Source organism: Octodon degus, unplaced genomic scaffold (assembly GCF_000260255.1).
Source record: "Octodon degus isolate 3935 unplaced genomic scaffold, OctDeg1.0 scaffold00084, whole genome shotgun sequence".
NCBI lineage: Eukaryota > Metazoa > Chordata > Mammalia > Rodentia > Octodontidae > Octodon > Octodon degus.
Window position 1 is genome coordinate 2,684,979 of NW_004524660.1, and position 6,023 is coordinate 2,691,001.

At 42.2% G+C, this 6,023-nt stretch overlaps 1 pseudogene; it reads right to left on the reverse strand.

Moving 5' to 3' along the window:
- The window catches only part of LOC101566983, a 14,484-nt pseudogene extending 8,955 nt beyond the window's left edge, over window positions 1-5,529 (reverse strand).
- Between the last annotated feature and the right edge of the window lie 494 nt (window positions 5,530-6,023).

A 6,023-nucleotide genomic window follows, 5' to 3' on the forward strand; every position in this document is an offset into this window, starting at 1 on the left:
GCATGTGGTGCTGGGGATTGAACCATGGTTCCTGTGTTTTGGTAAGCTTGTTCTAAGTAGGTGTTTTAGACCACTGAGCCATCTCACCAGCCCATCCCACTTCATTTAAACATTTTCTTATTTCACAATAATTGTTACAGATTTTGATTCTTATTTACAGTTTTGGTTTCTCACACCAGAGAAAGTGTGGTATTTACATGTGTGTTCAATTTATTTCACTTAAGAGTAGGGTCTCGAGGTACATCTGTTACCTTGAACTGTTTTGAGCTTATCCTTATGTCAGAGTAGAAAAAGAACCACATCATCTTTATCTGTTCATCAGTTGATAGGCATTTGGGCTTTTTCCAAGATTTAGCTATTATAAACTGTGCTCCTGCCAGGGAGGTAGCTCAGCAGCATAACTGCCTGCCTGGCAAGTGCAAGGTCCCAAGTTCAATTTTCAGTAGCAAAAAATAAAAACTGTGCTCCTATAAACATGGATATATGGATATTCACTGTAGTATGATGTTTTTAATTGTTTATACTGGTAATCAAACTCAGGACCTCACACCAGGCAGGTGCTGCACTACTGACCTAAATCCTTGGCCCTGATGCTTTTAATTCTTTTGGGAAGATATCAAGAAGGGGAATGGCTGGGTCAAATGGGACCTCTAGTGCTAATTTCTTGAGGAATCTCTGCACCACTTTTCATAGTGGTTGCACCAGTGTAGCTCCCACCAACAGTGAAGGTTCCTTTTTCCTCACAGCCCCACCAGCATTTGTTATTGGTTGACTTCTTGATGACAGCCATTCTTTCTGCAAGGAGATAGAATCTCAGCGTTGTTTTAATTTGTGACTTTCAAATGACTGATGATGTTGAACATTTTTTCATATATTTATTTGCCATTTGTACTTCTTCATCCAAGATATACACATTCATCTCATACGCCCCTTTTTGGATCGGGTCTTTAAGATTGAGGGAGTCTGATTCAACATCATTGTTCAGGGAATGCATGGTAGAAGTTTTTCCCATACTTTAGTCTGTTGGTGGTTTTTCTTGCTGAATAAAAAGCTTTTTACTGAGATGAAATCCCAGTTGTTGATTTTTGTGATACTTCCTTTGTGAACAGGGTTTTATTCACTCTTTGCCTACAACAGTGTCTTCAAGAATATTACCTAGTCTGTCTTCCAGCAGATTTAGTGTTTCTATTTTAATACTTAAATCTTCAATCCATTTTGATTTTAGTTTAGTACATAGTGAATGATAACAGGTTTAGTTTTAAGGTTTGACATGTGGCTAGCCAGTTTTTCCAGCAGCATGTGTTAGAGAAGCTGTCTTTCTTCTAGTAAAGGTGTTTAGCTTCTTTGTCAAAGATAAGGTGGCTGAGTATGTCTGGAGTTGTTTCTGTCTTCTAATCTGTTCTGTTCCATTGATCTTTTTTTGCTGTTGCTGTTCTTTTTGGTCAGTACTATGCTGTTTTTATCACAGAATCTTTATAGTATAATTTCAGGTTATGGATTATGATCCCTCTCCCCACCTTGCCTTTTTGCCCAGAATTGCTTTTTCTGTAACAATTTTGGAAGTATGGCCATTTTCACTGTTGTTTCTTCCTACCCAAGAAGAGAGGCTATTTTTTAATTTTCTGATATTCTCTTCAGTAATTTTCACAATACTGCAGTTTTCAATGTAGTAGTATTTTACTTTGTTAGATTGATGCCTATGTTTATTGTTTTGGATGCTGATAATGAAAGTCATAGCTTCCCTAATTTCTTTCTCGGGAAGTTTATGACTTGTGTACAGGAAGGCTACTGAGTTTTGAGAGTTGACTTTATATCCAGCTACACTACTGAATTTGGTTATTCAAGTCTTTCGCTGGAGACCTTGGAGTCTTCTATGTAGAGTATTGACTTTCAGATGACCAATGATGTTGAACATTTTTTCATATATTTATTTGCCATTTGTACTTCTTCATCCAAGATACACACATTCATCCTCAAATAATGATGACTTAACTTCCTCCTTTCCTGTTGTTATCCCTTCTATGTATTTCTCTTGTCTAATTATCTGGCTAAAATTCCCAAAACTATATTGAGTAAGTGGTGACAGTGGACATCCTTGTCTTGTTCCTAGAAATCAGCATACTTGTAGGAAGAATTCAGATGCAGGAGGACAGTCTCGTGAGCTCCTGCCCGCCCGACAGGTGGGAGAAGAGGCGAGGGCCCCAGGCCGACCGCAGGACCCGGACTCCCCGCCGAGGCCCTGCTCCGCCCTCGCAGAAAAGGGGCTCCCGCCCTCTTAAGGCAACTTTTTTCTCTTCGTTTCTCTGCCTTTCAGTGGAAACACTCCAACACTCATTCGCCACACAGACTCCGCGTACACACTTGCTGTTTTTTTAGATGTTTAATATACACGGTGTTCAAATGAGTCAAATTATAAAATCATAAAAAATAATAAAACTGTGGTAATGTAGGAAATTATACAAAGGAACAGTGACACTGGAAGAATCTATCTTTAAAATTCATATAATTTGCTTTGCAAGACTTGTTTTTTGGAAGGGTGTGTACCTCCCTGGAAACGAACTCAGGACCTCACACTTTCCAGGCAGGTGAAAAGATTTGTTGAAGAAGATTATTTAGGGCGGGTGAGATAGCTCAATGGACTAAGCGCCTGCTTGGGCAAGCCCAGGGATGGGGTTCAATCCCTGGCACCACATGCCATGCTAGCCCCACCTCTGGGCACACTGAGCTGGCCACCGAGACTGGGCGTGGTGGTGCATGCCTGTAGTCCCAGGTCTGAGGAGGCTGAAACAGGAGGATCACTGTGAGTCTGAGCTGCATGGTAAGACTGTACCAAATACATCAAAATTTTTTAAAAATTTAAAAAACGAACAAGATTATTTAGAAGTAATCTTCCAAACTGAGGAGACAGCTCAGTGGCAAAACTGCCTGCCGCAAGTGGCAATACACACTTGTTTTTATAATCTATCTTCCATCTCCACTTCACTCAAATTACTGAAACTATTTCTATAGAATATTCGCTTACTTCTTGTCAAATCCAAGACCTTTTCTTAAATCTTTCAATGCTTCTTTGGTGATATATAGATATAGATATATCCTTTATCCTTTCCTACCCCTTGTACCACTCCTTCTGTCTTTTCTCCCCCCCCCCCCACTGGGAATCACACTCACAGCACCTTGCACGTGCCAGGCAGGCGCTTATGCCTCTGAGCTATATTCTCAGCCCCTTTTCTGTCTCCTTCATATACTGCTTTTAAAGATCTTCGCTTTGCCTTCCTTCTCTCTTGCCTTTGTTCCCTTGCAGTCCTTAAAATATCACTTTCTTTTTTTTTTAATTTTATTTATTTATGTGTGTGTGTGTGTGTGTGTGTGTGTTTGGCCTGCTCAGCCCACGGGGGGCGGGGCTGGCTGGCATGTGGTGCTGGGGGATTGAACCGTGGTCCCTGTGGTTTGCTAAGCTTATCCTGAGTAGGTGCTTTAGACCACTGAGCCATCTCACCAGCCCCAAAATATCACTTTCTTGTCAATGTCTCCCATTTTATTTTCTCTAGTCCTAATTTCCCTGTGGATTCTAGCCTATACTTCCCTGTACTTCCATAAAGTCTAGAGATCTAGCCTTTTTTTTTTTTTTTTTTTTTTACTAGGGATCAAACTCAGGACCTTGCGCTTGCTAGGCAGGCGCTTATGCCTCTGAGCTATCTCCCTGGCCTGAGATCTAAACTCTTAGTTTCAGACCAGACTCATATTTCCATCTCTAACTGCTTTTCCTTTTTTCTCTCCTGTTCATATTAAAGTAATAGCATTCTATCACACGTAAACCTCTCTATGCTGTGCAGATTTTATCATCATGAAACTCCATCTCCTACAGTTTCTTTTATTTTTTTTTAATTTTTTTAAGGTGCTTATAATTTTTATGGGTGCTTGTTCTAAGTGATTAGACAAAAGTACAAGTCTGTCTGGAGACTGTCTCACCTTTGGTACACTTTGGTGTACTTGCTTTGTTCTCATGAATTCTCTGATGTCTAATAAGCTCTGAACTCCATCTGTGAGCTTTCCCACATCCTTTACATATAAGAGGTTTCTCTCCACTGTGAATTCTCAGATGCTGACTCAGATATGAGCTTTGACTAAAGGCCTTCCCACATTCATTACTCATATGACTTTTCTCCTGAATGAATCCTCTGATGTTGAACAAGATGAGCACCCCACCTGAAGGCCTTCCCGCATTCATTACATTCATAGGGTTTCTCTCGTGTATGAATTCTCTGATGCTGAATGAGGTTTGAGCTCTGATTGAAAGTTTTTCCCACAGTCACTACACTTAAAGGGTTTCTCTCCAGAATGAATTCTCTGGTGGATTACAAGATACGAATTATAAATGAAAGCTTTCCCACATTCACTGCACTCATGGTCTTTCTTGCCTGTAGGAGTTTTCTTATGGGTGACAACCATCTGTCCAAAACTTTTTTCCTGAGCAGGGGATGGCCTTGGTCTTTTCATTTTGGGATTTCTTTGCTGCTGTTCTAAGGTGCCTTCAACTTCTGGGGTAGCTTCAAATGTTGAGGTGTCAGTGGTAAGGTTTTCCAAGAATATGTGTGATTCCACTTCAGTAATGGGTGGCTGTGACAGTGATTCTTCTTCCTTGAGTTCTGGAAGATCTTCTTTTCTTTTCTTTTCTTCTTCTTCCTCCCCAGAACTCTGTTTCTCACCACTCTCTGGGAAGGGCTGGGTCTCCTGAAATTCACATTTGAACTGGATCTCCTGAGGTTGGAGCTGGATGCCTGCTGCCTGTTCTGGTCCCAGAGGTGCCTTCTCCTCCCATGGCTCTTCCTGTGCAAGTCCACATGCAGGTCCTGGAACCTGCAGTCCTGGTTCAAGTCCTTTCTCTAAGTCTTCTAGCACAGTCCCGGCCTCTTCTTCACTCTTAGGGTGATGTCCCCGCACCCACTGGAGCTCCTCTGGCAGGATGGTCAGGAATTGTTCCAGTACCACTAACTCCAGGATCTGCTCCTTAGTGTGGCTCTCAGGCCTCAGCCACTCACAACAAAGTACCCTAGTTGGCACAAGGCCTCCTGGGGACCAGGAACTTCCTGGTAGCAGAGCTGTCTAAAGTGCTGGCGGAAGACCTCTTGACTGGTACTGTGGTTCCCTGGTAGCTGGGTTTCATATTCTTTTTTGTTTAAATTTGATTTATTTATTTGTGTGTGTGTGTGTGTGTGTGTGTGTGTGTGTGTGGCCAGCTCAGCCCACCAGGGGGCGGGGCTGGCTGGCATGTGGTGCTGGGGATTGAACCGCGGTCCCTGTGCTTTGCTAAGCTTGTTCTGAGTAGGTGCTTTAGACCACTGAGCCATCTCACCAGCCCTGAGTTTCATATTCTGAAGACTGCTCCTCTTCCTTTGGCTCCAACATCATCTCTTGTTCCTATGCACGAGCTGTCAGCGACCAGCTTTGCATAAAGTCCACATCAGGTGCAATCTTTTAGGATCACCCTCACAGGGCCAGAGGGTTCCAAGAGTACCAGCGCACCGCGCCACTTCCACCCGCCTCCCTACAGTTTCTTTTAAATCAGTTCTTCCTTTGTTCCCTTTGCCCTAGATGAGATTATAATCATCTCTCATTTTAGGTCCTTTTCTTACTACAGTTATTTTTTTATTTAAAAAGAAGTCCAGGGCTGGTGAGATGGCTCAGTGGTCTAAAGCACCTACTTAGAACAAGCTTAGCAAAGCACAGGGACCGCGGTTCAATTCCCCAGCACCACACGCCAGCCAGCCGCGCCCCCTGGTGGGCTGAGCAGGCCAAACACACACACACACACACACACACATTTAAATAAATAAAATTAAAAATAAAATAAAATACAAACTTTAAAAAAAAAAAAAAAGTCCAGCAACTTAAGACGTGTTATGAACATGTACCAGCTCACCATGACGAGTGCCATAATTACTCACTGCAGACATGTACTAATAAAAATCGGAATTTTTCTAAATTGTATAAAAGGGCCCGGGGAGATGGCTCAGTGGAATAAG